At 34.8% G+C, this 9,373-nt stretch overlaps 1 non-coding gene across 1 annotated transcript; it reads left to right on the top strand.

Annotated features, from left to right (window-relative positions):
• Window positions 1–350: 350 nt before the first annotated feature.
• Window positions 351–458, top strand: LOC112738949 (small nucleolar RNA R71). The gene has a single exon (XR_003169896.1). It is a non-coding gene; the product is annotated as a small nucleolar RNA R71 (small nucleolar RNA).
• The last annotated feature ends 8,915 nt before the right edge of the window (window positions 459–9,373 follow it).

The raw sequence follows: 9,373 nt of genomic DNA, 5'->3' as shown, positions 1-9,373 counted from the left end.
TCATGAGCTTCTTCTTCAGAGGAAACTTCCTTAGTACTGCCTGTTGCTGCTTGCATTTCAGACAGACTCTAAAAAATCATATTGACTTGTTGGGTCAATATTTTATTTTGAGCCAATATGGCATTCAGAGTATCAATCTCAAGAACTCCTTTCTTCTGAGTTGTCCCATTATTAACAGGATTCCTTTCAGAGGTGTACATGAATTGGTTATTTGCAACCATTTCAATGAGTTCTTGAGCTTCTGCAGGTGTCTTCTTCAGATGAAGAGATCCTCCAGCAGAGCTATCCAATGACATCTTGGATAGTTCAGACAGACCATCATAGAAGATTCCTATGATGCTCCATTCTGAAAGCATGTCAGAAGGGCACCTTCTGATCAATTTCTTGTATCTCTCCCAAGCTTCATAGAGGGATTCACCATCTTTCTGTCTAAAGGTTTGGACTTCCACTCTAAGCTTACTCAATTTTTGAGGTGGAAAGAACTTTTCCAAGAAGGCATTGACTAGCTTTTCCCAAGAATTCAGGCTTTCCTTAGGTTGTGAATCCAACCATGTTCTAGCTCTGTCTCTTACAGCAAAAGGAAAGAGCATAAGTCTGTAGACTTCAGGGTCAACCCCATTGGTCTTGACAGTGTCACAGATTTGCAAGAACTCAGCTAAGAACTGATGAGGATCTTCCAATGGAAGTCCATGAAACTTGCAATTCTGTTGTATTAGAGAAACTAATTGAGGCTTAAGCTCAAAGTTGTTTGCTCCAATGGTAGGGATAGAGATGCTTCTCCGATAGAAATCAGGAGTAGGTGCAGTAAAGTCACCAAGCACCTTCCTCGCATTGTTGGCATTGTTGTTGTTTTCGGCTGCCATGGTTTCTTCTTCTTTGAAGAGTTCTGTTAGGCCCTCTAAAGAAAATTGTTCTTTAGCTTCTCTTAGCTTTCTCTTTAAGGTCCTTTCAGGTTCAGGATCAGCTTGAACAAGTATGCCTTTATCTTTGTTCCTGCTCATATGAAAGAGAATAGAACAAGAAAGTAGGGAATCCTCTATGTCACAGTATAGAGATTCCTTGAGGTGTTAGAGGAAAAGAAGAATAGAAGGAGGAGGTGGAGAAGAGAATTCGAACATATAAAGAAGGAGGAAGTTCGAATTGTACCTTGAGGAGGAGTCTTAGTCCCTTAAATGGAAGGATGTGAAAAGAGGGGAAGAATTTTCGAAAATTAATTAAAAGATTTTTAAAAAAGAAATTTGAAAATTTGATTGAGATTTTCGAAAACTAAGATTAGGAAAGAAATAAAGTGATTTTTGAAAAAGATTTTGAAATTAGAAAAAAAATTGATTGAAAAAAATTAATTTTGAAAAAGATGTGATTGAAAAGATATGATTGAAAAGATATGATTGAAAATCAATTTAGAAAAAAGAAAGTTTTAAGACTAAAGTTGATTACTTGACTAACAAGAAATTAGAAGATATGATTCTAAAATTTAAAATTTGATCCTTTCTTAATAGGCAAGTAACAACTTGAAAATTTTTGAAGTAAATCTTGAATTGAAGCAAGGATTTTTGAAAATAGTAAAAATAAATATAAAATGGAAAGAAATTTATTTTGAAAGAGATATGATTGAAAAGATATGATTTGAAAAAGATTTGATTTTGAAAAAATATGAAAACTTGAAAAAAATGTGAATTAAAAACAAAATCTTCCCTCTAGTGTCATCCTGGCGTTTAACGCCCAAAACTCTACCTTTTTGGGCGTTAAACGCCCAGCCAGGTACCTTGGCTGGAGTTTAAACGCCAGTTTTCCTTCTTCACTGGGCATTTTGAACGCCCAGCTTTTTCTGTTTGATTCCTCTGCTGAATGTTCTGAATCTTCAATTCTCTGTATTATTGACTTGAAAAGACACAATTTTGAAAATATTTTTGAATCTTTAATGATGAGAAACAATAAAAATGTAACTAAGATCAAGTAAACAATGCATGCAAGACACCAAACTTAAATGTTTGTATACTAAGGACTATAACAATGTAAAAAATGCATATGAAAAACAACAAAACACACTAAACAAGAGAATTTAAAGATCAGAGCAATGAAATCATCAAGAACAACTTGAAGATTAATGAAGAACAATATGTATAAATTCGAAAAATGCAAGAAGAAGAAAGTCATGCAATTGACACCAAACTTAAAAATTAATACTGGACTCAAACAAGAAACGTAAAATATTTTTGGTTTTTATGGTTTTATAAATTTTTTTGTGATTTTCGAAAATTATATAGAAAAGAAAATAAAGAGAATCAAAACTTTTAATAAGAATTCAAGGAATCATTGCAATGCTAGTCTAAGACTCCGGTCCGGGATTAGACATGGCTTACTAGCCAGCCAAGCTTTCAATAAAAGCTCCGGTTCAAAACACTAGACATGGCCAATGGCCAGCCAAGCTTTAGCAGATCATTGCTTTCAACAGTAAAATTGATAGAAATCAACAAGCTCTTGTGATGATAAGTTGAAACCTCGGTCCAAAAGATTAGACATGGCTTCTCAGCCAGCCAGACTTCAACAAATCATCATGAAACTCTAGAATTCATTCTTAAAAATTCTGAAAAGTACCTAATCTAAGCAACAAGATGAACTGTCAGTTGTCCAAACTCGAACAATCCCTGGCAACTGTGCCAAAAACATGGAATGCGAAATTGTGATCATCAACAATGGCGCCAAATACTTGGAGCTCTTAAACGTGAATTACACTTTGTCACAATTTCGCACAACTAACCAGCAAGTGCACTGGGTCGTCCAAGTAATAAACCTTACGTGAGTAAGGGTCGATCCCACGGAGATTGTTGGCTTGAAGCAAGCTATGGTCATCTTGTAAATCTCAGTCAGGCGGATTCAAATGGTTATAGAGTTTAAGGTGATGAAAATAAACATAAAATAAAGATAGAGATACTTATTTAATTCATTGGTGTATTTCAGATAAGCGTATGAAGATGCTTTGTTCTCCCTGAACCTCTGCTTTCCTATTGCCTTCTTCCAATCATTCATACTCCTTTCCATGGCAAGCTTTATGTTGGGCATCACCGTTGTCAATGGCTACATCCCGTCGTCTCAGTGAAAATGGTCCTGATGCTCTGTCACTACATCGGCTAATCAGCTGTATGTTCTCGATCATGTCGGAATAGGACCATTGATCCTTTTGCGTCTGTCACACGCCCCACAATCGCGAGTTTGAAGCTCGTCACAGTCATTCCTTCCCAGATCCTACTCGGAATACCACAGACAAGGTTTAGATTTTCCGGATCTTAGGAATGGCTGCCATTAATTCTAGCCTATACCACGAAGGTTCCAATCTTAGATTAGAAACCCAAAAGATACACACTTAATCGAAGGTAGAACGGAGGTGGTTGTCAGGCACACGTTCATAGGTGAGAATGATGATGAGTGTCACGGATCATCACGTTCATCAAGTTGAAGAACAAGTGATATCTTAGAGTAGAAGTAGGCGTGAATTGAATAGAAAAATAGTAGTAATTGCATTAATTCATGAAGAATAGCAGAGCTCCACACCTTAATCTATGGTGTGTAGAAACTCCACCGTTGAGAATACATAAGAACAAATAGTGTAAGCATGGCCGAATGGCCAGTCTCAAAGGTCTAAGGACTAAACGTCCCAAGATGAAAAATACAATAGCAAAAGGTCCTATTTATAGAAAACTAGTAGCCTAGGGTTACAGAAATCAGTAATTAATGCAGAAATCTTCTTCTGGGCCCACTTGGTGTGTGCTTGGGCTGAGAATTGAACCATTTTCGTGTAGAGACTTTTCTTGGAGTTAAACGCCAGCTTTTGTGCCAGTTTGGGCGTTTAACTCCAGCTTTTGTGCCAGTTTCAGAGTTAAACGCCAGAATTCTTGAGCTAACTTGGAATGCCTGTTTGGGCCATCAAATCTCGAGCAAAGTATGAATTATTATATATTTCTGGAAAGCCCAGGATGTCTACTTTCCAACGCAATTGAGAGCGTGCCAATTGGGTTTTTGTAGCTCCAGAAAATCCACTTTGAGTGCAGGGAGGTCAAAATCCAACAGCATCTGCAGTCCTTTTTCAGCCTCTGAATCAGATTTTTGCTCAGGTCCCTCAATTTCAGCCAGAAAATACCTGAAATCATAGAAAAACACACAAACTCATAATAAAGTCCAGAAGAGTGATTTTTATTTAAAAACTAATAAAAATATAATAAAAACTAATTAAAATATACTAAAAACATACTAAAAATAATGCCAAAAAGCGTATAAATTATCCGCTCATCAATCCTCTATTTCCAGCACTACAAAGTTAGTAGGAAAGGCAAATGGCCCAACCTTGACAATCATGTCCTCAATTATGCCTGATGGGATTTTAATGGAGCCATCAGCAAGTTGGAGGCATATCCGAGTTGGTTTAACTTCATCAGTCAAACCAAGCTTTTTGATAGTGGATGCAGTTATTAGGTTGATACTTGTCCCAAGGTCACATAGAGCTATCTTGGTACAAGCATCCTCTAATGTGCATGGTATCATAAAGCTTCCGGGATCTTTAAACTTCTCTGGTAAGCTTTTCAGAATGACTGCACTGCATTCTTTAGTGAGGAAAACTTTTTTAGTTTCTCTCCAATCCTTCTTATGACTTAAGATCTCTTTCATGAACTTAGCATAAGAGGGTATTTGCTCAAGTTCCTCTGCAAACGGAATCTTTATTTCAAGAGTCCTGAGATAGTTTGCAAAGCGGGCAAATTGTTTATCCTGTTCCGCTTGACGGAGTTTCTGAGGATAAGGCATCTTGGCTTTGTATTCTTCAACCTTAGTTGCTGCAAATTTATTTCCTACAGAAGTGGTTGGAGAAGCCTGCTTAAGGGGGTTGTTATCAGCACTTGTAGGTGTCTGACCCCTTAGTAGTGTTTGAACACCAGAATTGGGGGCTGCATGGGCTTTTAACGCCAGATTGCCACCCTTTTCTGGCATTTGGATGCCAGCATTGGCTGTCCCTGGGGCGTTTAACGCCACTTTTCCACCCTTTTCTGGTGTTTCAACGCCAGAATCATTCCTCTCTGGGCTCTTACTGTCCTCAGAGAGATTTTGGGCAGTGGTTTGGTTATCCTTTATTAGCTGTTCCTTTCTTGGCTTCCTACTACCTTGGATAGATACATTTAGTGTGTTCCCACTCCTTAATTGAACAGCTTGACATTCTTCTGTTATCTGTTTAGATAGTTGTTGTCTTGTCTGATCCAATTGTGCTTCTATATTTTGGTTGGCATTTTTAGTGTCTTGGAGCATCTCTTTGAATTTGCGAACTTTTTTGTTATAATAAGCAATTGATGATTGAGTTCAGCAACTTGTTCTTGAGGACTAAGTTCAGTAGATACTGCTTTAGCCTCTTCTTTCGGGGAGGACTCACTGCTTAAATACAGATGCTGATTTCTAGCAACTGTATCAATGAGCTCTTGAGACTCTTCAATTATCTTTCTGATATATATAGACCCACCAACTGAGTGATCTAGAGATATTTGAGCTTTTTATGTAAGCCCATAGTAAAAGATGTCTAACTGCATCCACTCTGAAAACATTTTAGAGGGGCATTTCCTTAGCATCCCTCTGTACCTCTCCCAGGCATTATAAAGGGATTCATCATCCTCTTGTTTAAAGCCTTAGATGTCCAACCTTATCTGTGTCATCCTTTTTGGAGGGTAATATTAATTCAGGAATTTGTCTGATAACTGTTTCTATGTTCTTATACTTGTTGTGGGTTGGTTATTTAACCACCTCTTAGCTTGATCTTTGACAGCAAATGAAAACAGCAATAATCTGTAGACATTCTGATCCACTTCTTTATCACGTACTGTGTCAGCAATTTGTAAAAATTGTGCCAGAAACTCAGTAGGTTCTTCCTGTGGAAGACCAGAATATTGGCAATTTTGCTGCACTATGATAATGAGCTAAGGATTTAGCTCAAAACTGCTTGCTCTGATGGAGGGGTATACAGATACTACTCCCGTATGCAGCAGTAATGGGGTTAGCATATGACCCCAAAGTCCTTCTGGACTGTTCATTTCTACTTAGGTCCATAATGGAGAAAAGGGAATTGATGTGAATTGCAAATAAAATATATTTTTATTTTTACTTTATTTAATTAAAAACAAACCGAATAAATAAAAAAATAAGATAAGATAAAATAATTAGAAATTAAAATATAAATTTCGAAAACTAAAATAATTACTTAATTAAGAATATTTGAAAAACTTTGGATAGGATTTTTTAAAAAGATTTTGAATTTTGAAATTTCAAAACTAAGATAAGATAAAATAGAAATTTTAAAATAAAAATCTAAATTTTTAAATGAAATTTTCGAAAATTTAATTGAATAAATAGAAAAGATATTTTTTTTGAATTTAATGAGGAAAGAGAAAAACAATAAGATGACTCCAAACTTAGAATTTTTAGATCGAAACAAAAAAAACAAACAGGAAAACTTTAAGTGTCAAAATGAACACCAAAAGACAAACTTTAAAAATTTTTAAGAAAATAGAAACACAAAGGACACCAAACTTAAAAATTTTTGTATTTTGGACACTAATAATTTGAAAATGTATAAGATAAACAGCAACAAATATCAAACAAGAAATTTTAAGGATCAAATAAGGAAAATTATCAAGAACAATTTGAAGATCAATAAGGAATTAAGAACATGTAATTCGAAAAATTGAAAGAAAAATAAAAACATGCAATTGACACCAAATTTAAAACATGAAACTAAACTCAAACAGAAGACTACATTATGAAGTTATTGGTTTTAAAAAAAATTTCGAAAATAATTTAGAAAAAGAAAATAAAGATTCTAAAAATTTAACCAAAAACAATAATAGAAGACTCTAAACCAAAAAGATAAAAAAATTCTAATCTAAGCAACAAAATAAACCGTCAATTGTCCAAACTCGAACAATCCCCGGCAACGGTGCCAAAAACATGGTGCACGAAGTTGTTATTACACTTTTCACAACTCCGCACAACTAACCAGCAAGTGTAATGGGTCGTCCAAGTAATACCTTACGTGAGTAAGGGTCGATCCCACAGAGATTGTCGGCTTGAAGCAAGCTATGGTTATTTTATAACTCTTAGTCAGAAAATTAGTAATAAAAATGATTATGTTTATGAAGAATAAATAACCTAAAATAAATGGTACTTGTAATTCAATAACGAGAAACAGGTTGAGGTTCCGGAGATGCTCTGTCATCTGAATCTCTGCTTTTGAAACAACCCTAATTTTCGAGTATGCGAGATCATTTCTGAATACACGGATTTCTCCGAAAGATCAGTAAAGGGAATACCTCTTCTGTATCATCAAGCATCTCAATCCTCATTGTCATTATATTATCTTTAACTCAGGACCTTAGTTGAGACAAGCTCGATAACGCGGTCACGAAGAACCTAGTTTTTGAACCGTATCGGTTAGGGGTTTTGATTCAGTTTTTCGTAAATAGTCTCAGTTTGACAAAACGGACTCGATTTATGATAGGATAGAGATAATAGTATAATATTATCATTATATTAGTATTAGAAAATGCTTGAATGATATTTTAAGGTTACCTGGTCAGTTTTAGTTAAAAACAGAAAATCGGTTTAACTAGGTTTACAGTTTACTGGTGCAGCTTAGCACCAGCACTCTCTGATGACTTTAGCAATGCTAAGGCCTCATTATACATGTTTTATTCTCATAATAAATATGTTACTAGTGTTATTTATGCTAGTAGCTCAGAAAATAATTTTTAGAGATGTTTTTACGAGTGTTCCGATACACCTAGTTTTAGTAGTTGTACACCAGAGATATTTTAATATTATTTTAATCCACCTCCAAGCCAACCAATCACAACTCACCTTACACCCCCAAGACCTCCAAGGCTATCTCATTTCATCATTTTGGCCGAAAATAACAAGAGAGAAAAGAGAGAAACTTTCATGAACACTTAATCTTCAAAGCTTGATTTCTTCTGAACCAAAACTCAAATCAAAACTCCGATTTCACCAAAATGATCCTCTCTTCTTCCTCTACATAACCATGTAACTTATAAAGGATAGAAATAAGGTGAGATGGCTGTCTCCCTCCCATTTCAATTCGGTTTTCAAGGAAAACCATGCAAACATGTGTTTTCTTGATGTTCTTCCTTAGGAATCATGCTTAACTTGACTTGAGGGCCAAGAAACGTGAATTTTCAGCAAGTCTAAGGTGAGATATCTCTTCCTAACATACTGAGTGAGATTTGGTCAGTTGAGAGTTTTTGGATTTAAAGTTGTTCTTGATGTGTTTTAGGAGGAAAAAGTGCTTAAGGACCACCTGAAAGTCTAACCGAATTTGGAGCAGCAAATCAAGGTAGGGTTTGACGAAATTAATCTTGATTGATTGTGTTTGAGTTGTGTGATTATGATATGGTTTGGCTGTACTTGAAATTGATTGTTTATATGATTGATTCTTGTTGAAATTTTGGTGAAATTTTGGTGAAATTTTGATGAAATTTGATGATATTCAAGCTATGAATGTCGTTCTTGAGGGCAGCTGGAAAAACGAACCCTAGAGCTTAAATTGGGGTTCAATTTGTGTTAAAATCATGTAGAAAAGATGGGGTTTTAGTGGCTGCTAATTTATTATGAATTATAGTAAAAATCGGTTGCTGAAAAGACTGAAAAACGGGTAAAAGCAGAGAAAGAATTTGAAGAATATACGAAGAACACGAAGAACACTTTGAGTGTGGTGAAGAACATTGAATAATACCTTTTATATCTTAGAAAGAGCAAGGAAGTAAATATTTTGGTGTTTGAGGGGTTATTTTGTAATTTCTGAAAGTTAGGGTGGTTAAAGTAGAAATATTAAAAGTTACAGGTGGTAAAAAGTGAATTTTTATAGGTTAAAAGTTAAAAAGGGGTAATTTTCGAAAAATTAATGATAAAATAATAAATAATAATAAAATATTAAATAATAATATTTAATTAAAAATAATATTTTAATAAAAATAATAAAATAATGCGGAAAAGGCAGTTTTCTGTAAAAGCTTTAGAAAGACAACTTTAAGCACAGAATCTCATAATTACCTTCATAAAACACTTAGGGAGTGGTAAAAACATATTAGTGAGGCAAAGATAAATAAAAGATAAAAAGTTGAAGAAAAGATAAAAATCGAAGAAAAAGTCTGTAAAGTTTTAATGACAGAAAAACAGACAGAGACTAGTGAACACACTAGGGCAACATAGTTAGTCCTGGATTTGCGAATAGGGTTAGGTATTATATGAAAAGTTAAACTGTTTCAGTATAGACTTAATGAACCTATACTTGGGACAGACTAACTATTCATACCGAAATTTACATAAG

Source organism: Arachis hypogaea, chromosome 13 (assembly GCF_003086295.3).
Source record: "Arachis hypogaea cultivar Tifrunner chromosome 13, arahy.Tifrunner.gnm2.J5K5, whole genome shotgun sequence".
Lineage (NCBI taxonomy): Eukaryota > Viridiplantae > Streptophyta > Magnoliopsida > Fabales > Fabaceae > Arachis > Arachis hypogaea.
This window is presented reverse-complemented; position numbering and strand designations above follow the sequence as displayed.